The sequence below is a fragment of the Salvelinus alpinus genome, chromosome 1 (assembly GCF_045679555.1).
Source record: "Salvelinus alpinus chromosome 1, SLU_Salpinus.1, whole genome shotgun sequence".
Classification (NCBI taxonomy): domain Eukaryota; kingdom Metazoa; phylum Chordata; class Actinopteri; order Salmoniformes; family Salmonidae; genus Salvelinus; species Salvelinus alpinus.
Window position 1 is genome coordinate 99,745,851 of NC_092086.1, and position 22,632 is coordinate 99,768,482.

The window sequence follows — 22,632 nt, forward strand, 5'->3', positions numbered from 1 at the left end:
TGTCTGCCTTGCTAACAGATACTGTACAACTGGAGAGTTGTAATTGGTTGAAAAAATGTTATGAGATAATACAGAGCATACTGTCGCTGTCTGATAACCCCATCTCCAAAACGGGACTTTTCAGGGAAAAAAACATATTTTCCTATTAACAAACGTAGTTATTTGTTTTATTTTTTACATTTTAATTGACGCTCTGAGTAGAGCAACTACCAGTAGTGAGAGCATACATTTTTCATACTGGTCCCCTGTGGGAATCAAACCCACAACACTGCAAGCTGCATTCTCTACCAACTGAGCCACACGAGGATCACCACAAGGGATCATGTAACTTCAGAAGCTATTTTGAATACATGTTATTGGTTCTAGAGTCATGAAACATTCGCAGTACATTTAGGGGAGTTACTGCTTTCAATAAATGTAAAAAAATAAATGAAAATTTGCAAAAATGTAGTTACAAGGATTTCATCAGACAGCGACAATATGGGTTTTCCCTTACCCCTCCACCAGCTCCCTCCATCCCTCCCTTTCTCTGAGGACCTTTCTGTAGACAGGGTTGAGTAGCTCTGAATGTGTGTTAATAGTAGTGTGTGTGTGATGTGACAGTTATTTAGTGCTAGGGGAGGTATGTGAGACCGTGACAGGCAGGCCTGATATCCGCAGGCTCTCTGTGCAGTGAGTCAGAACAGGTAGGAGCAGGGCTCAGACAGATTACTGTTTTGAGGTTAAAACCTCCTATATACACACATTTTCAAAGTATTTATTTTTATTATAACGATCCATGAACCTTTGATTATACTGTATCTATAGCAGTCATGCTTTTAGTTTCACATTTGGTCACTACTAGTAGACATGCATGCGTGTTTACGAGACCAAGAGATTTTCTCACTCCGTCTGTGACTTGAGTGATACTACAGAGTTTTCTGCAGCTTGATTCCTGTCCTGCCAGCAGCCCTAGCAGAGCCCAGAGCCTTGCCCCGCCTGCTGCATGGCTGTAACAGCAGGCTCAGAGAGATTGAGTAAAAGCTCTTTAATTTATTACTGTTCCTTCTCCTTGACTAAATATTTACCCAGCATCCCATAGCAGCTTACAATAACACTATGTGTTCCCTGGCCACCGCTGCCTGGGCTGGAGCGGCAAGTTTTCACTGGATGCCCCATGACATGGGCTGTGTCCTTTGCCCTGTGCCATATGCACTGCTACAGGCTTGAAAGAGTCCTAGCCCTGGGACAAGCCCAGGACATGTTTGTGATTTGAATGGAGGAACCCAGAAAACTTTATTACGTTATGACGAAATATAATCAATTCACTTGTTTCACTCTCATTGATTTAGACCCTCTTCCCAGCTAAAAACGAGACACCCTACCAACCCATCACTGGTGGTACTCTCCACTCTGAAGAGGTTAGGACAAGGGTGGGCAATCATTTCGACTCAAGGGCCACATCAGGATTTTAAGAATTCAGGGGAGGGCCACAAATATTGTTTTTTTGGAACAATTTTTATTTTATTTTATCTGCAACCTCTCGCAGGCCAGATTGAATGGGCTCGCGGGCCAGATCCGGCCCTCGGGCCGTATGTTGCCCACCCCTGGGTTAGGATCAAGTCCATCTCTTGCCATATCACTACTATTACTCTTTGGCAGAAAATGTCGACAGACAATATCAATTATCCAGCCGACCTTGATCTAGTGATTTAGACTAAAGAAGGATTATTGAGGATGGCAGATCAGGCTCTTGAACACTGACGTGGGGTTGATTAATCATAAAATGGGACTCAAGGAGGTCTCTCAGCCTTGCTGGGTAGGCAGTGGTTGCATGGCTTGTTCTCCGAGCTGCTCTTACTCTATTTTGGCCAAAATTACCCCGTTTCATGTCCAGGGTTGCCAGATAATGTCCCATTGGTACTTGAGGGTGCTGCTAGGAATGGGTGATGTAGGAGTGAAAACGCTGCTCTGCTGCGCTGGCCTCAGTTCCAGAACATTACCACAGAAACGTAAGGAATGTTATGTCGTCATTGTTCTCCTCGTAGCACTGCAGACTACAAAGTGCGTCCACTCAAGGTGTGGTTTCCATGAACTTTTACAACTTTACGATCAAGTCATGAGATGATTAGGGTAATACAGAGACGTCACGCAATGTTCTGCACACCATAATAAGGAGGAGGCACATACACTATTTGTGATATTCATATTTTCAAGCCATAGTGTTCATATGAATTGTGACTGAATTAAGTAACATTTGGTGATAAGCCACCAACTGTTTTTATTCTAATCACACACTGTATCCCTGCCTGTGTAAATGGACCAGAGCTGGCCAACACATCATTTGCAGTCATCGGCCTACTGGGACCTCAAAGTAGCAGCAATGTGACTCTGCACAGTGTCACTGTAAACCAGTAAATCCCTAGGCCATAAAAGATGGTGCCGGGGAGATTGGCTAGGAACTGCCTACAGACTTCTAAAAACACAGGCCCTATGAAAATGTTTAGAGGAGAAGTCCAGGCCCTAACAGCCAGCTAGAGCAGCTACTCAGCCTGCTTTACGAGCCCGTCTTCAGCGAACCCTTTGGAGTGTGAACAAACTGCCACAGCTGGGCCTGTCTGGCTGAATGCATCCTGCCTCCTACAGACCCAGACCCAATACCACAGCCTCTATCACAGCTGGGCCTGTCTGGCTGAATGCATCCTGCCTCCTACAGACCCAGACCCAATACCACAGCCTCTATCACAGCTGGGCCTGTCTGGCTGAATGCATCCTGCCTCCTACAGACCCAGACCCAATACCACAGCCTCTATCACAGCTGGGCCTGTCTGGCTGAATGCATCCTGCCTCCTACAGACCCAGACCCAATACCACAGCCTCTATCACAGCTGGGCCTGTCTGGCTGAATGCATCCTGCCTCCTACAGACCCAGACCCAATACCACAGCCTCTATCACAGCTGGGCCTGTCTAGCTGAATGCATCCTGCCTCCTACAGACCCAGACCCAATACCACAGCCTCTATCACAGCTGGGCCTGTCTGGCTGAATGCATCCTGCCTCCTACAGACCCAGACCCAATACCACAGCCTCTATCACAGCTGGGCCTGTCTAGCTGAATGCATCCTGCCTCCTACAGACCCAGACCCAATACCACAGCATCTATCACAGCTGGGCCTGTCTGGCTGAATGCATCCTGCCTCCTACAGACCCAGACCCAATACCACAGCCTCTATCACAGCTGGGCCTGTCTGGCTGAATGCATCCTGCCTCCTACAGACCCAGACCCAATACCACAGCCTCTATCACAGCTGGGCCTGTCTGGCTGAATGCATCCTGCCTCCTACAGACCCAGACCCAATACCACAGCCTCTATCACAGCTGGGCCTGTCTGGCTGAATGCATCCTGCCTCCTACAGACCCAGACCCAATACCACAGCCTCTGTCACAGCTGGGACTGGGAGACTAGTAGCCAGCAAGTTAAGGAACTGGGAGATTTGCCTTGTGGAAATGGAATGCCACAGACAGCCTGCAATATGGTTCTTAACCAGTTTCGCCATCCTACAGTGAATAGGTTTTATTCCCTGCATTTTGGCTGAGGTTTAAAGACTCAGAGAAAGGTGTTGGAGATAAGATAGAGGAAAGGAGCTGTGAAACACTGGCAGGAATGTGAGACACACTGACATCATCCTACACACACACACACACACACACACACACACACACACACACACACACACACACACACACACACACACACACACACACACACACACACACACACACACACACACACACACACACACACACACACACACACACACACACACATACACACACACACACACACACACACACAGAGGGAGAGAAAGTATCAGTTGTTTATTTCCATGAAGGATCAGAGCAGCTGTTCGGGGCTGGAGTTGGGCCACTTGATCCTCAGAACACAGCAATTCATAGCCTGATCTGACTGTACAGAGGTCATCACACAGTGGTTCAGGTGTGTGTATTAGTCTGTGGGTGTGTTGGGTGTGTGTGTGTGTTGGGTGTAGGGGTTGTAATATAAATATAACTTTACTAGGATAATAAAGTCAGGAATAGTTGTGCTTGGGGTAGATCTTTATCAGACCCTTTCGAGGATGAAACCTAACCCTAACTCTGACACGAAACCCAAACCGGCTGCACGCGTGCGCCATCGTGCGCTATCGTGCATACATTTATTTTGCCCCCCCACACCAAACGCGATCACGACACGCAGGTTAAAATATCAAAACAAACTCTGAACCAATGACATTAATTGGGGGACAGCTCGAAAAGCATTAAACATGTATGGCAATTTAGCTAGCTAGCTTGCACTTGCTAGCTAACGTTCATTTGTCCTATTTAGCTAGCTTGCTGTTGCTAGCTAATTTGTCCTGGGATATAAACATTGAGTTGTTATTTTACCTGAAATGCACAAGGACATCTACTCCGACAATTAATCCACACATAAAACCGCTAACCGAATCGTTTCTAGTCATCTCTCCTCCTTCCAGGCTTTTTCATCTTTGAACTTATATGGTGATCGCATCTAAACTTTCATTGTATTACCACGACAAATGGCAACAAAGTTTGTCTTTCAGTCACCCATGTGGGTATAACCAATGAGGAGATGGCACGTCTATTTTAGCCCTCGGTGTCGCAGACGCTCGTTGCCACGCGCAAGCAGTGTGGGTGCAATAATTTAATAACATGGATTTCTAAATTTATTTTGCGACGCTCGCGCACGCGACGTGTCCGGTCTGGTCAGCATGTGAGCCTGGTCATGCACCACAACCCCCCTCCCCCCATTGAAAATGTGTGAAATCTCCGTTGATGTCCCAGGGATCAGCGCTATAAGCTCTGAGCCCTTTAATCTGTTTTCGTCCATGCATGTATGATAGTGTGGGTTTGTGCGAGGTTGCTTTTGTGTGTGAGGGGGCACCCATTGCTCTAAGATAAATCCAAGATGGCGTAGCAGTGTATGCGTGTTTTTGTTCGTCCTCCCTTGTACTTTTGTATTTTCGTATTTTTTGTATATATTTTAATTTATTTTTCTATCTCTTTTCGATTTTTAATTCGATTATACCTTCCGGTAACCTGCCTCACCCAATGTGATACGGAATCGCTATTATTTTTAACTTTGGAACACTTTCAAGAACCTCCAGTAGCTAACCAGCTAATCAGTCTGCCGACGAATACTCCATCCGCTGTGCCCTCAACCGGCCTCCGTCTGAGCAGACCACCCCCGGGCTACTAACTTTAAACGCCGCGTGCTAGCGTGGTGACGGCCTCCCTGTTCCATCCACTGCTCCCCCCTGGACACTACGATCACTTGGCTACATAGCTGATGCCTGCTGGACTGTCCATTAATCACGGTACTCCATTCTGTTTATTTGTGTTTATCTGTCGGCCCTGTGTTTTAACTCAGGTTCTGTGTGTAGTTAATCCGACCCTCTCTGCCTAGTCATCGCCATTTTACCTGCTGTTGTTGTGTTAGCTGACTAGCTGCTGTTGTCTCACCTGTTGTTTTAGCTAGCTCTCCCAATCAAGACCTGCGATTACTTTATGCCTTACTATATGTCTCTCTCAAATATCAATATGCCTTGTATACTGTTGTTCGGGTTAGTTATCATTGTTTCAGTTTTCAATGGAGCCCATAGTTCCACTCCTAATACCTCTGATACCTCCTTTGTCCCACCTCCCACACATGCGGTGACCTCACCCATTATAACCAGCATGTCCAGAGATACAACCTCTCTTATCATCACCCAGTGCCTGGGCTTACCTCCGCTGTACCCGCACCCCACCATACCCCTGTCTGCACATTATGCCCTGAATATATTCTACCACGCCCATAAATCTGCTCCTTTTATTCCTTGTCCCCAACGCTCTAGGTGACCAGTTTTGATAGCCTTTAGCCGCACCCTCATCCTACTACTCCTCTGTTCCTCGGGTGATGTGGAGGTAAACCCAGGCCCTGCATGTCCCCAGGCACCCTCATTTGTTGACTTCTGTGATCGAAAAAGCCTTGGTTTCATGCATGTCAACATCAGAAGCCTCCTCCCTAAGATTGTTTTACTCACTGCTTTAGCACACTCTGCCAACCCTGATGTCCTTGTCGTGTCTGAATCCTGGCTTAGGAAGGCCACCAAAAATTCTGAGATTTCCATACCCAACTATAACACTTTCCGTCAAGATAGAACTGCCAAAGGGGGAGGAGTTGCAATATACTGCAGAGATAGCCTGCAAAGTTCTGTCATACTTTCCAGGTCTATGCCCAAACAGTTCGAACTTCTAATTTTAAAAATTAATCTCTCCAGAAATACGTCTCTCACTGTTGCCGCCTGCTACCGACCCCACTCAGCTCCCAGCTGTGCCCTGGACACCATCTGTGAATTGATCGCCCCCCATCTAGCTTCAGAGTTTGTTCTGTTAGGTGACCTAAACTGGGATATGCTTAACACCCCGGCAGTCCTACAATCTAAGCTAGATGCCCTCAATCTCACACAAATCATCAAGGAACCCACCAGGTACAACCCTAAATCCGTAAACATGGGCACCCTAATTGACATTATCCTGACCAACTTGCCCTCCAAATACACCTCTGCTGTCTTCAATCAGGATCTCAGCGATCACTGCCTCATTGCCTGTATCCGCTACGGGTCCGCGGTCAAACGACCACCCCTCATCACTGTCAAACGCTCCCTAAAACACTTCTGCGAGCAGGCCTTTCTAATAGACCTGGCCCGGGTATCCTGGAAGGATATTGACCTCATCCCGTCAGTTGAGGATGCCTGGTCATTCTTTAAAAGTAACTTCCTCACCATCTTAGACAAGCATGCTCCGTTCAAAAAATGCAGAACTAAGAACAGATATAGCCCTTGGTTCTCTCCAGACCTGACTGCCCTCGACCAGCACAAAAACATCCTGTGGCGAACTGCAATAGCATCGAATAGTCCCCGCGATATGCAACTGTTCAGGGAAGTCAGGAACCAATACACGCAGTCAGTCAGGAAAGCAAAGGCCAGCTTTTTCAAGCAGAAATTTGCATCCTGTAGCTCTAACTCCAAAAAGTTCTGGGACACTGTAAAGTCCATGGAGAACAAGAGCACCTCCTCCCAGCTGCCCACTGCACTGAGGCTAGGTAACACGGTCACCACCGATAAATCTGTGATAATCGAAGACTTCAACAAGCATTTCTCAACGGCTGGCCATGCCTTCCTCCTGGCTACTCCAACCTTGGCCAACAGCTCCGCCCCCCCCGCTGCTACTCGCCCAAGCGTCCCCAGCTTCTCCTTTACCCAAATCCAGATAGCAGATGTTCTGAAAGAGCTGCAAAACCTGGACCCGTACAAATCAGCTGGGCTTGACAATCTGGACCCTCTATTTCTGAAACTGTCCGCCGCCATTGTCGCACCCCCTATTACCAGCCTGTTCAACCTCTCCTTCGTATCATCTGAGATCCCCAAGGATTGGGAAGCTGCCGCGGTCATCCTCCTCTTCAAATGGGGAGACACCCTGGACCCAAACTGTTACAGACCTATATCCATCCTGCCCTGCCTATCTAAGGTCTTCGAAAGCCAAGTCAACAAACAGATCACTGACCATCTCGAATCCCACCGTACCTTCTCCGCTGTGCAATCCGGTTTCCGAGCCGGTCACGGGTGCACCTCAGCCACGCTCAAGGTACTAAACGATATCATAACCGCCATCGATAAAAGACAGTACTGTGCAGCCGTCTTCATCGACCTGGCTAAGGCTTTCGACTCTGTCAATCACCATATTCTTATCGGCAGACTCAGTAGCCTCGGTTTTTCTAATGACTGCCTTGCCTGGTTCACCAACTACTTCGCAGACAGAGTTCAGTGTGTCAAATCGGAGGGCATGTTGTCCGGTCCTCTGGCAGTCTCTATGGGGGTACCACCGGGTTCAATTCTCGGGCCGACTCTTTTCTCTGTATATATCAATGATGTCGCTCTTGCTGCGGGCGATTCCCTGATCCACCTCTACGCAGACGACACCATTCTGTATACTTCTGTCCCTTCCTTGGACACTGTGCTATCTAACCTCCAAACGAGCTTCAATGCCATACAACACTCCTTCCGTGGCCTCCAACTGCTCTTAAATGCTAGTAAAACCAAATGCATTCTTTTCAACCGGTCGCTGCCTGCACCCGCACGCCCGACTCGCATCACCACCCTGGATGATTCCGACCTAGAATATGTGGACATCTATAAGTACCTAGGTGTCTGGCTAGACTGCAAACTCTCCTTCCAGACTCATATCAAACATCTCCAATACAAAATTAAATCGAGAGTCGGCTTTCTATTTCGCAACAAAGCCTCCTTCACTCACGCCGCCAAACTTACCCTAGTAAAACTGACTATCCTACTGATCCTCGACTTCGGCGACGTCACCTACAAAATAGCTTCCAATACTCTACTCAGCAAACTGGATGCAGTTTATCACAGTGCCATCCGTTTTGTTACTAAAGCACCTTATACCACCCACCACTGCGATCTGTATGCTCTAGTCGGCTGGCCCTCGCTGCATGTTCGTCGTTAGACCCACTGGCTCCAGGTCATCTACAAGGCTATGCTAGGTAAAGCGCCGCCTTATCTCAGTTCACTGGTCACGATGGCAACACCCACCCGTAGCACGCGCTCCAGCAGGTGTATCTCACTGATCATCCCTAAAGCCAAAACCTCATTTGGCCGCCTTTCGCGACTGGAACGAATTGCAAAAATCTCTGAAGTTGGAGACTTTTATCTCCCTCAACAACTTTAAACATCTGCTATCTGAGCAGCTAACCGATCGCTGCAGCTGTACATAATCCATCGGTATATAGCCCACCCAATTTACCTACCTCATCCCCATACTGTTTTTATTTACTTTACTTTTCTGCTCTTTTGCACACCAGTATCTCTATTTGCACATGATCATCTGATGATTTATCACCCCAGTGTTAATCTGCTAAATTGTAATTATTCGCTCCTATGGCCTATTTATTGCCTACCTCCTCATGCCTTTTGCACACATTGTATATAGATTCTCTTTTTTTTTCTTTTTTTTCCCCTACTATGTTATTGACTTGTTTATTGTTTACTCCATGTGTAAGTCTGTGTTGTTGTCTGTTCACACTGCTTTGCTTTATCTTGGCCAGGTCCCAGTTGTAAATGAGAACTTGTTCTCAACTAGCCTACCTGGTTAAATAAAGGTGAATTTTTTTTTTTTTTTAAATACTGAGGAAGAGCCTCCAGTCTCATAACCTGGTGCAGAACAGGAAGCTAGGCTTAACACGGGAAACAAACCAACATCAGGAGTTGCTGCCATCCAACATCAGGAAATGACCACATAAAACCTTGAAACCTGCACACCTGTAAGAATGTATTCAGGAAAACCCATTATATGATTGTAATAAGTAACACAATTGCATTATGTGTTTTGTTGGCACAATGATGGTTGATTTACCATCACTTACCATGAATGACTTAGGTAGAATAGCTAAGTCAGTGTGATTTATTGGTCACTATTAGGAAGGTTCTTCCCCAGGGCTCTACAGTGCAAACATTTTACTGGCATATGCGCCAAAACATTTTGCTGTGAAACCTGGAATTTTTATTTAGGAGCACCAGTGCGCCTAGAAAAACTAAGAATTCTAGCTTTAATATATTTTTTCAACTTGGCACGTGCTCCTTATAAAAAAAGAAGGTCTGCGCAGAGCCGTCAATGGGTGAAATCAGAAGAATTTGGGGCTCTGCATAGAGCAAACAGGATTCGCAAATCTCAGAAGAGCTTTTCCTGGTGGTTGAAAACTTGACTGTCACGAAGGCACAATCTTTTGGTTTTTCTTCATTCCTCTTCATCTCTCAGCTACTCTCGATCTCCTTCTTCCCCTCTCTCTCTGTCTCTCCCTTCCCCTTTCACTTTCCCCTCCTGATGATGGGGTGCAGAAAAAGGGCTGAAATATGTCAACAGTAATCAAATCTCCCTGTAATCAAAGCTTACCTCATGTCTGTATTTTGGGCTGGGAGAAAAAATACCCCACTTCCCAAAGCTCAAGTAGAGGTCACATTGCTCAGTTTAGCAAAAGTAAGAACTTCTTGTTATTGCTTGATTTTCAAAAATATTTAGGAGCTCTTAAATTAGATCATTTGACCCAAAATATGAACTTAGTTCTTGGTTGTCACATTTATCACAGTAAGAAAAGCGAATTTAATTCTTGTGGTATGCAAAATGTATTATTTGTAGGTTAAGAGAGCTACCAGATGTTGTCTTAGTTTTAATCTCAACACAGAGAGAATTACAATTTGCCAGTTTTTCATTTAACATTGTGAACTTTTGACCATGAAAAACAAATCACTGTGTTCAATAAACAAGTTAAAAGAAAATGGGTTCGGCAATACGAGGGAAAATATTATAATGCTAAAATAAAATAAAGTTAGAAAAAGGTGCAAAGGCCAAGTGGTGGAGAGGACTGGAAATAAACGGAGAGAGACGCTGAGGGATCAACAGTCTGGATACGTGTGTGTGTGTGTTATCTGAGGCTGAAGGTACAGTGCATTCGGGAGGTATTCAGACCCTTTAACTGCTTACACATTTTGTTATGTTACATCCTTATTCTAAAATGGATTCAATAAAAAAATATCATCAGTAATCTACACACAATACCGCATAACGAAAAAGTGAAAACAGGTTTTTAGAAATTTTTGCAAATTTAATAAAAAATAAAAAACAGATACCTTATTTACAGAAGTATTCATACCCTTTACTATGACACTCAAAATCGAACTCAGGTGCATCCTGTTCCCATTGATCATCCTTCCATTGATTGGAGTCCACCTGTGGTAAATTCAATTGATTGGACATGATTTGGAAAGGCACACACCTGTCTATTTAAGGTCCCACAGTTGACAGTGCATGTCAGAGCAAAATCCAAGCCACAAGGTCGGAGGAATAGTCCGAGAGCTCCGAGGCACAGATATGGGGAAGGGGAAGAGTACCAAAAAATATCTGCAGCATTGAAGGTCCCCAAGAACACAGTGGCCTCCATCATTCTTAAATGGAAGAAGTTAAGAACCACCAAGACTCTTCCTAGAGTTGGCCGCCCAGCCAAACTGAGCAATCGGGGGAGAAGGGCCTTGGTCAGGGAGGTGACCAAGAACACAATGGTCACTCTGACAGAGCTCCAGAGTTCCTCTGTGGAGACGGGAGAACCTTCCAGAAGGACAACCAGCACTCCACCAATCAGGCCTTTATGGTAGAGTGGCCCGATGGAAGCCACTCCTCAGTAAAAGGCACATGACAGCCCACTGTCATCAGTTTGCCAAAAGGCACCTAAAGGACTCAGACCATGAGAAACATTCTCTGGTCTGATGAAATCAAGATTGAACTCTTTGGCCTGAATGCCAAGTGTCACGTCTGGCGGAAACCTGGCACCATTCCTACGGTGAAGCATGGTGGTGGCAGCATCATGCTGTGGGTATGTTTTTCAGTGGCAGGGACTGGGAGACTAGTCAGGATCGAGGGAAAGATGAATGGAGAAAAGTACAGGGAGATCCTTGATGAAAACCTTCTTCAGAGCGCTCATGTTACGGATACAAGTGTTCTGTGTGTATCCTGTGTGTATTTCTTTTCTCTCCTTCTCCCCTACTCACAGGTGACAATAATCATTCCCCAATCAGTCATCAATCAGTAGCTAATCGGAAGACACCTGCTCCTATTCCCATACCCAATCACAGTCCCTTTCCCTTGGTTTAAAACCCCTGTCAGTTGTTTTCTCCCCAGCTCAATCTCTTTGTAACATGCCTTCTGTCTGTAGATCGCTTGTGTGTTTTGCATCTGCATGTCACTTTGTCCCCACCTGTGAGTATTGTTTTGGTTATGGTGTTTGAGTGTTTGTTCGATGGTGGGAAAAGGGGGTAACCAGACAAGTCGCCCTTGGGCTACACTACCCGTAGTTAAACATTGTTAAAAACACTAGTTAGAACTATGGGGGATGGTCCCATTACCATCCCCCCTAGACTGTCGGGCCAAAGGGATTCGTAACATAAGTGGGGGCTCATCCGGGATCTGTCATTACTGACACCCATACTGCTTGTGCAGATTGTTTTAGTGGTCTAGTTCAGTGTTGAACATTATAGCTAAAGTAGAATTAGTGTTTGCTATTTGTTGGCTCTGTGTAGTATTTAAAAATGGCTACATTTGATTTGAAGTCCTTTTTGGATAACCCTTCGTGGGAGGTTTTTGATAGGTGTTGTAGAGTTGATTTAATGACCTTGGCTGACCATTATTCAGTATTGATTCCACAGAATGTAGTTAAAGCGGAGGTTAAACAACTAGTGTTGAATGTTTTGTTGGAAGAACAGGTGCTTGTATTACCGCTGCCTGAGCCTACTACCCCTGTAGGGGATGTTGCTGCTCCTCTAAGCCCAGTGGTGTCTGAGGGCGAGGCTAAAGCTCCAGCCACATTGCCCTGTTTTGATCCACTCTCCCCACAGTCAACCGGTGATACCAGGAGGGATGTCCGGTCAATACAGTTCCAACTGGAGGCGGAAGAGAGAGCCCAAATTAGGCGAGAGACTCTCCAGTTGGAGATGTGTAAAATTGAGGCAGAACGAGAACAGCGGCAGTTAGATTTGGAGATGTGTAAAATTGAGGCAGAAAAAGAACGAGAACAGCGGCAGATGGAGTTAAAAATGCGCCAGATGGAACTGGAGGCAGAGACAGCGAGGCTAGCCTTCGTTCCTGCAGTGACTGTTAGTGAGCCGTCCTCACCAACTAGAGCTCCCAACACTTTTGACATTAGTAGGCAGATTGCCTTGGTACCTTTGTTCAGAGAGTCAGAGGTTGACTCCTATTTTTGTGTATTTGAACGTATAGCCGTAGCCTTGAAATGGCCTAAAGAGGTATGGTGCCTATTACTTCAGTGTAAATTAACTGGTAAAGCCCAAGAGGTTTTGTCAGCGCTACCTCTTGAAGACAGTTTAAATTATGAAGTGGTCAAAGCTACTGTTCTTCGCGCCTATGAGCTTGTGCCTGAGGCATACCGACAGAGATTTAGGTCTCATAAGAAGTCTTCTAGTAAGACTTATGTGGAATTTGCTAGAGAGAAGGGAAATCTGTTTGATAAATGGCATGCTGCTAGCAAGGTAACTGATTTTAACTCTCTCCGGGAGTTAATTTTGTTGGAAGAGTTTAAAAATTGCTTACCTGAACGCATTGTAGTGTACCTAAACGAACAGAAAGTATCCTCCCTGTCAGAAACGTCTGTGTTGGCAGACGAGTTTGTGTTGACGCACAAGAGTGTGTTTTCGGCTCATACTGAGAGTAGAGTTACAGAATTGCGTACTTATAGCCCTAGTCGGCCAGCAGTATATCAAGCACGCCAGAAAAATGAGCGTCCCTGTTTCTATTGTCATAAGGTGGGACATATGATTAATGATTGCTTCCTGCTAAAACGTAAACAAGGGATGCCTCTTCGTGCCAAGCCACCAACAGGTGTTGGTCTAATTCGTACGGTTGTGAGGTCTGAAACGAAACAGGTGCCTAAGGGTAAATGTATTTTGAAAGTCCCAGTTCCCGACCGTAGTTATGAACCGTTCATTTTCGAGGGGTTTGTGTCCCTAGCGAATGACGAAGCGTCTCAGCGTCCGGTTAAAATCCTTAGAGATACTGGTGCGGCGCAGTCGTTTATATTGTCTGATGTGTTGCCCTTATCCGACGATACATACTGTGGTTCCAGTGTGTTAGTTCAGGGTATAGAAATGGGTTTTGTCCCAGTGCCATTGCACTTTGTGAAAGTACACTCTGAGTTAATCAGTGGAATATTCAGAGTGGGGGTACGTCCCATGTTGCCAGTAAAAGGTGTGACCTTTATAATGGGTAACGATATTGCCAGAGGAAAGGTAGTACCCGTATTGGATAAAAGTGACCACTCTCTCTCCAATGAGCTGGCACAGAGTTATCCACATGTGTTCCCTGCTTGTGCTGTCACTCGTGCTCAGGCACGACAAGAGAGTGACGTGATAGATTTGTCGAACACTGTTCTGTTCAAAGAGGATGATCAAGAGGATGGGTTGTGCGCTACCTCTGGGAAGCTGATCACCTCTGACAAACAGCCCAGGAAAGAAGCGAAGAATGTTGAACTTATTGCTGATGCAATACAGTTACCAGTCACTCGTGAGCAGCTGGTTGCTAACCAAAAGGTTGACACCAAGCTTGCTAAATGTTTTTCTAGTGTTGTCTCATTGGAAGAGGTAAAGAAGAAAAACGTGGCTTACTTCATTGATGGTAATCTCCTCATGCGTAAATGGACATCCCATGATGACGCGGGCGGAGATTGGAATGCTGTTTACCAAATAGTGGTTCCTACAGCCTTTCGACAAAATGTGTTATCCCTTGCTCATGATCACCAGTGGTCTGGTCATTTAGGAATCACAAAAACTTATGATCGGATTCTTCGCCATTTCTTTTGGCCAGGTTTAAAACAAGATGTGGCTCAGTACTGTCGTACATGCCACACATGTCAGATAACAGGAAAACCAAATCAGGTTATTCCTCCCGCTCCTCTTTGTCCAATACCTGTCATAGGTGAACCATTCGAACATGTGGTGGTTGATTGTGTTGGACCGTTACCGAAGACAAAATCGGGTAACCAGTTTCTGTTGACAATTATGTGTATGGCAACAAGATACCCCGAGGCCATTCCTCTGTGAAGGATTACAGCCCCGGTAGTGAGTAAAGCCTTAATTAAATTCTTCACGACATTCGGATTACCTAAGGTGGTACAAAGTTTTTCAAGCAGGTGTTAAAATCCTTGTCAATTACGCACCGTGTGTCAAGCGCCTATCACCCAGAGTCTCAGGGTGCACTTGAACGTTGGCATCAGACGTTGAAGTCTATGCTACGTAAATATTGTTTGGAATCTGAGAAAGATTGGGATGAGGGAGTTCCTCTAGTTTTGTTTGCTGCTCGTGAAACTGTACAGGAGTCCCTGGGTTTCAGCCCGGCTGAACTAGTGTTTGGTCACACAGTGAGAGGACCAATGAAAGTTCTTAAAGAACAGTTTTTGTCCCAAGAGTTGTGTACAGGAGATGAAAATGTGTTGGACTACGTTAGTCGCTTTCGGGAGAGCCTACACCAAGCCTGTGCTCTTGCAAAGGAAGCTCTGTCTTCCTCCCAAAGGAGCATGAAAAGACACTATGATAAAGAGGCTGTTTCTCGTCCACTACGGCCAGGTGACCAAGTACTGGTGTTATTGCCTGTTCCAGGATCTTCACTGTCAGCTCGTTTCTCTGGTCCTTATTTCATTGAGAAGAAATTAAGTGAAACTGATTATGTGCTTCAAACGCCTGATAGAAAAATAATGATGTTTATATGTTTTGTAAATGTGTTCGCAATCACTAGGGTTGCACTTTTAATGGTGGGGGTGTTACGGATACAAGTGTTCTGTGTGTATCCTGTGTGTATTTCTTTTCTCTCCTTCTCCCCTACTCACAGGTGACAATAATCATTCCCCAATCAGTCATCAATCAGTCGCTAATCGGAAGACACCTGCTCCTATTCCCTTACCCAATCACAGTCCCTTTCCCTTGGTTTAAAACCCCTGTCAGTTGTTTTCTCCCCAGCTCAATCTCTTTGTAACATGCCTTCTGTCTGTAGATCGCTTGTGTGTTTTGCATCTGCATGTCACTTTGTCCCCACCTGTGAGTATTGTTTTGGTTATGGTGTTTGAGTGTTTGTTTGATGGTGGGAAAAGGGGGTAACCAGACAAGTCGCCCTTGGGCTACACTACCCGTAGTTAAACATTGTTAAAAACACTAGTTAGAACTGGGCGGACCACCCCCTGTATTTTTGGTTAGTTAGTTAGCTGTTTGTGAAGTAGGCTAGTCTAGCTTAGGGGTGTTTTTGAATTATTATTCTTTCATTCCTTGGGTCCCGCTCAGCCCCTTTTCCTGCTTCCCCCCCATTTACCGTGTGTTTATAAATAAACATTTAGTGTTTGACGGTAATTAAGTTGTCTGTGTTATTTGTTCTCACTGTTACGTTTTCACTACTATAATTTGCATGAGTTGTGTTACGGGTCCCATTACCATCCCCCCTAGACTGTCGGGCCAAAGGGATTTGTAACAGCTCAGGACCTCAGACTGGGGCGAAGGTTCACCTAACAGGACAATGACCCTAAGCACACAGCCAAGACAACGCAGGAGTCTCTGAATGAGTGACCCAGCTAGAGCTTGGACTTGAACCCGATCGAACATCTCTCGCAAGACCTGAAAATAGATGTGCAGCGAAGAATGGAAGAAACTCCCCAAATACAGCTATGACAAGGCTGTAATCGCTGCAAAAGGTACTTCAACAAAGTACTGAGTAAAGGGTCTGAATACTTATGTAAATGTGATATTTCAGTTTTTTATTTTTAATACGTTTGCAAACATTTCTAAGAACCTGTTTTTACTTTGTCATTATAGGGTATTGTGTATTGATTGAGGGGGGGGAAACAATTCAATACATTTTAGAATAAGGCTGTAACATAAAACAAAATGTGTAAAAATTCTTGGGGTCTGAATACTTTCCGAATGCACTGTATATCGCTATCAGCGTTCTCGCTCGGTTCCAGCTTAATAACGTCCCTCCACTTAGTATGGAAATGCTTACGGCCCTGTTTCATCTCTATCGTCAGTACACCACCACTTGTTCCACTCCTCTCTTTCCCTGGCAATATTATTATTTTGTTTCCTTGCTCTCGGTCTTTTTTTCCCTCCCTCCATCTCAAATACCTTTTCTCGCTGACTGAAATTCCCTTGTTGCTATATTTGACCATTTATTTATTTGATTATTGTTTAGAATTTATGAATGTTTACATACATAAATACTGGTTGTCTATGTTTGAGTGATGGGAAGTATTTTACCTATGTGTTAAAAGCTGTCTGTTTGTGATTTAACTTGGTAGTCTGGTTGTACTCAGCACAGGTAAAACCAAGGTATGCTGGCCAGAGCTCACTGCCAAGTCACACAGGAATGAAGCAGGTAGAGGGCAGAGGCAGATATGTCTTTATATCATAGAATAGAGAACCTCATCACTATCATTCCAGTCTGGTTATCTTCAGTTTCAAATTTAACCTCAGTACTAGCTGGGCTGTACAGATGTTCATCTCTAGAGTTTTTCTCTCATGCACTTTCTGAGCAGCTTTGTTTTTGTGCTGAGCAGCATAAGGTTATAACTCTCTGTGCCATTCCATGTTGAAAGCACATTGGGGCAATGCCAACAGTACAGACCTGTGGGCCTTGGCACACACAGCCACTCTACCACCACAGGAGCTGCTGCACTGTAACAAACTGAGTAAGCAGTAAGCACAGAGAAACCATATTTGATGGGAGGGAGGCCATCTTGGAAACACCTTCAGGCAGGCTGAGTGGACATGGTTAGGGAGCTGAGATGAATGTTGGTGGCCACTAGCTTTTATCTCAATCAGTAGCCTAACTGTGCTACGTCAACACCAATTTACCATAACCCCATCGAGACTCCTAAAGAGAGATGGCGCTGGAGGGAATAGCGGCCGTTTTACGGGCTCCTGTGCTATTTCTTTCGTCGATGCTCTTAACTTTTTTTGTACATAATGTTTCCGTGGATAAGCCGCCTCTACCCTCTGTTCTATTGGCGAACGTGCAATCACTGGAGAATAAACTGGACGAGCACCTGTTCGAGACTATCCTATCAAGTTTTTCTCTTTATCAGCAGGACAGAACAGCAGCTTTGAGTAAACTCAGGGGAGGGGGCATGTGCCTTTTTGTTAAGAACAGCTGGTGCGTGATCTCTAATATTAAGGAAGTCCTGAGGTTCTGCTCCCTAAATTAGAATACCTCATGATCAGCTGTAGACCATACTATTTACCGAGACAGTTTCGGGAAAAAACGGTCTATATACCACCACAAACTGATGCTAGCATAAAGACAAGCTGTAAAAGGCCATAAGCAAACAAGAAACGGCTCATCCAGAGACGGTGTTCCTAGTGGCCGGTGATTTTAATGCAGGAAAACTGAAATCCTTTTTATCTAATTTCTACCAGCATGTCAACTGTGCAACTAGAGGCGAAAAAACTCTAGATCACCTTTACATACAGAAATGCATACAAAACTCTAGATCACCTTTACTTACAGATGCATACAAAACTCTAGATCACCTTTACATACAGAGATGCATACAAAACTCTAGATCACCTTTACATACAGAGATGCATACAAAACTCTAGATCACCTTTACGTACAGAGATGCATACAAAACTCTAGATCACCTTTACATACAGAGATGCATACAAAACTCTAGATCACCTTTACATACAGAGATGCATAAAAAACTCTAGATCACCTTTACATACAGAGATGCATACAAAACTCTAGATCACCTTTACATACAGAGATGCATACAAAACTCTAGATCACCTTTACATACAGAGATGCATACAAAACTCTAGATCACCTTTACATACAGAGATGCATACAAAACTCTAGATCACCTTTACATACAGAGATGCATACAAAACTCTAGATCACCTTTACATACAGAGATGCATACAAAACTCTCCCTGTGGGGCGAATATGTTCTGGGATTCATCCGATGGCATTGAGGAGTTTCCCACATCTGTCACCAGCTTCATTAATAAGAGCATTTACGATGTTGTCCCCACAGTGACCGTACGTACATATCCCAACCAGAAGCCATGAATTACAAGCAACGTCCGCACTGAGCTAAAGGCTAGAGCTGCAGCTTTCAAGGAGCGGGACACTATTCCGGACACATAAGAAATCCCGCTACTCAAACCAACAAACCAGCAAACAGGCAAAGTGTCAATACAGGACCAAGATCGAATCCTTCTACACTGGCTCTGACGCTAGTCAGATGTGGCAAGGCTTGCAAACTATCACAGATTACAAAGAGAAACCCAGACGCAAGCTGTCCAGTGACGTGATTTTACCAGATGAGCTAAATACCTTCTATGCTCAATTCGAGGCAAGCAACACTGAACCATGCATGATAGCACCAGCTGTTTCGGACAACTGTGTTATGCCACTCTCTGTAGCCGATGTGAGTAAGACCTTTTTAAACAGGTTAACTTTCACAAGGCTGCAGAGCCAGATGGAATACCAGGACACATAATCAGAGCATGCACTGTCCAGCTGGCATGTGTCTTCACTGACATTTCCAACATCTCCCTGACCCAGTCTGTAATACCAACATTTTTCAAGCAGACCATCATAGTCCCTGTGTCCAAGAACACTAAGGAAAACTGTCTAAATGACTATCAATCCGCAGCACTCACATCTGTAGCCACCATCATCCCAGACACCCTGGATCCACTCCAATTCCCATACTGCCACAACAGATCCACAGATGACGCAATCTATTGCACTCTACACTGTCCTTTAACCTGCGTGAGAATGCTGTTCATTGACTCCAAGCTCATCACTAAACTAAGGACCCTGGGATTAAACACCTCCCTCTGCAACTGGATCATGGACTTCCTGACGGGCCGCCCCCCAGGTGGTGAGGGTAGGCAAAACACATCCGCCACGCTGACCCTCAGCACGAGGGCCCCTCAGTGGTTCGTGCTTAGTCCCCTCCTGTACTTCCTGTTCGCCCAGGACTGCGTAGCCGCGCACGACTCCAAGACTATCATTAAGCTTGCCAATGACACAACGATGGTAGGCCTGATCCCCAACAACGATGAGACAGCCTACAGGGATGAGGTCAGAGACCTGGCAGTGTGGTGCCAGGGCAACAACCTCTCCCTCAATGTCAGCAAGACAAAAGGAGCTGATCGTGGAGTACAGGAAACGGAGGGCCGAGCACGCCCCATTCACATCGACGGGGCTGAAGTTGAGAGGGGGTCTAGAGCTTAAAGAGCTTAATCAAATGGCTACCCAGACTTTTTGCATTGACACCCTGACTCTACCCACACCCTCACGCATAATACACTGACACTCCAACATGCACACACACACACACTCACTCATTCACTCAATCACTCACTCACTCACTCACTCACCACTGGGTGGTCCTGGGAATCGAACCCGCTATCCATGGTCTACCAACTGAGCTAAAGAGGACCACCATAGTGGCACATGTTGATCATGTCAACCATATTGTCATTTAGGTGTTGTTAGGTCAGTGGACATATGACGCTCCTGACACATTGGCTACAGTGTTATTGATATTACTATGACTGACCCCAGTCACATGTAAAATCTATTAACTTGTAAGCTTTCCAACCTACCCAGGCCTAAGTGGTTTGTCTGCTATGTAATGTGGTGTGGGACTCATGGCTTGAGTTATGGCAACTGTAGTGTGTTTCGAATTTGAATAGAGAAAAACAAAGACTAGTAGTCAGGCAGCTCAGCTTGCCAAGGTAAACGCCCGGAGTCTAAAATCAAACAAATGTGTGTACTGTATGTGTCCTGTCTGCAAAGGTTGGAGGATTTCATACAGCTTGGAGGTTTTGAGGGTATAGTGTTTTAGGAAGAAATGGAAACCGTATGTTGTCTTGAAGAGATGGAGCATGAAAATGGCTTTATGTTACTGGAGTGGAGTTCAACATCCGTTTGTGAAAGAAAACCTCTAGCAAAGTGTTTAGAAGTTCACTAAGGATGGTTGACAGTCTACGGAGCATGCATTTTCTACCTCAGTCTCTGAGACAATGTCCTGGAATGTTCAAATCAAATCAAATCAAATCAAATTTATTAGTCACGTACACATGGTTAGCAGATGTTAATGCGAGTGTAGCGAAATGCTTGTGCTTCTAGTTCCGACAATGCAGTAATAACAACAAGTAATCTAACCTAACAATTCCGCAACTACTACCTTATACACGCAAGTGTAAAGGGATAAAGAATATGTACATAAAGATATATGAATGAGTGATGGTACAGACGGCATAGGCAAGGTGCAGTAGATGGTATAGAGTACGGTATATACCTATGAGATGAGTACTGTAGGGTATGTAAACATAAAGTGGCATAGTTTAAAGTGGCTAGTGGTCCATGTATTACATAAGATGGCAAGATGCAGTAGATGATATAGAGTACAGTATATACATATACATAAGAGATGTGTAATGTAGGGTATGTAAACATTATATTAGGTGGCATTGTTTAAAGTGGCTGGTGGTACATTTTTACATAATTTCCATCAATTCCCATTTTTAAGGTGGCTGGAGCTGAGTCAGTTTGTTGGCAGCGGCCGCTAAATGTTAGTGGTGGCTGTTTAACAGTCTGATGGCCTTGAGATAGAAGCTGTTTTTCAGTCTCTCGGTCCCTGCTTGGATGCACCTGTACTGACCTCGCCTTCTGGATGATAGCGGGGTGAACAGGTAGTGGATTGGGTGGTTGTTGTCCTTGATGATCTTTATGGCCTTCCTGTGACATCGGGTGGTGTAGGTGTCCTGGAGGGCAGGTAGTTTGCCCCGGGTGATGCGTTCTGCCGACCTCACTACCCTCTGGAGAGCCTTACGGTTGTGTGCGGAGCAGTTGCCGTACCAGGCGGTGATACAGCCCGACAGGATGCTCTCGATTGTGCATCTGTAGAAGTTTGTGAGTGCTTTTGGTGACAAGCCGAATTTCTTCAGCCTCCTGAGGTTGAAGAGGCGCTGCTGCGCCTTCTTCACAACGCTGTCTGTGTGGGTGGACCAATTCAGTTTGTCCGTGATGTGTACACCGAGGAACTTAAAACTTTCCACCTTCTCCACTACTGACCCGTCGATGTGGATAGGGGGGAGCTCCCTCTGCTGTTTCCTGAAGTCCACAATCATCTCCTTTGTTTTGTTGACGTTGAGTGTGAGGTTATTTTCCTGACACCACACTCCGAGGGCCCTCACCTCCTCCCTGTAGGCCGTCTCGTCGTTGTTGGTAATCAAGCCTACCACTGTAGTGTCGTCCGCAAACTTGATGATTGAGTTGGAGGCGTGCATGGCCACGCAGTCGTGGGTGAACAGGGAGTACAGGAGAGGGCTCAGAACGCACCCTTGTGGGGCCCCAGTGTTGAGGATCAGCGGGGTGGAGATGTTGTTACCTACCCTCACCACCTGGGGGCGGCCCGTCAGGAAGTCCAGGACCCAGTTGCACAGGGCGGGGTCGAGGCCCAGGGTCTCGAGCTTGATGACGAGTTTGGAGGGTACTATGGTGTTAAATGCTGAGCTGTAGTCGATGAACAGCATTCTCACATAGGTATTCCTCTTGTCCAGATGGGTTAGGGCAGTGTGCAGTGTGGTTGCGATTGCGTCGTCTGTGGACCTATTGGGTCGGTAAGCAAATTGGAGTGGGTCTAGGGTGTCCGGTAGGGTGGAGGTGATATGGTCCTTGACTAGTCTCTCAAAGCACTTCATGATGACGGAAGTGAGTGCTACGGGGCGGTAGTCGTTTAGCTCAGTTACCTTAGCTTTCTTGGGAACAGGAACAATGGTGGCCCTCTTGAAGCATGTGGGAACAGCAGACTGGGCTAAGGATTGATTGAATATGTCCGTAAACACACCAGCCAGCTGGTCTGCGCATGCTCTGAGGACGCGGCTGGGAATGCCGTCTGGGCCTGCAGCCTTGCGAGGGTTAACACGTTTAAATGTTTTACTCACCTCGGCTGCAGTG

At 45.6% G+C, this 22,632-nt stretch overlaps 1 pseudogene; it reads left to right on the forward strand.

Moving 5' to 3' along the window:
• Positions 1-22,632, forward strand: part of LOC139567519 (WD repeat-containing protein 70-like) — a 60,647-nt pseudogene that overhangs the window by 32,913 nt on the left and 5,102 nt on the right.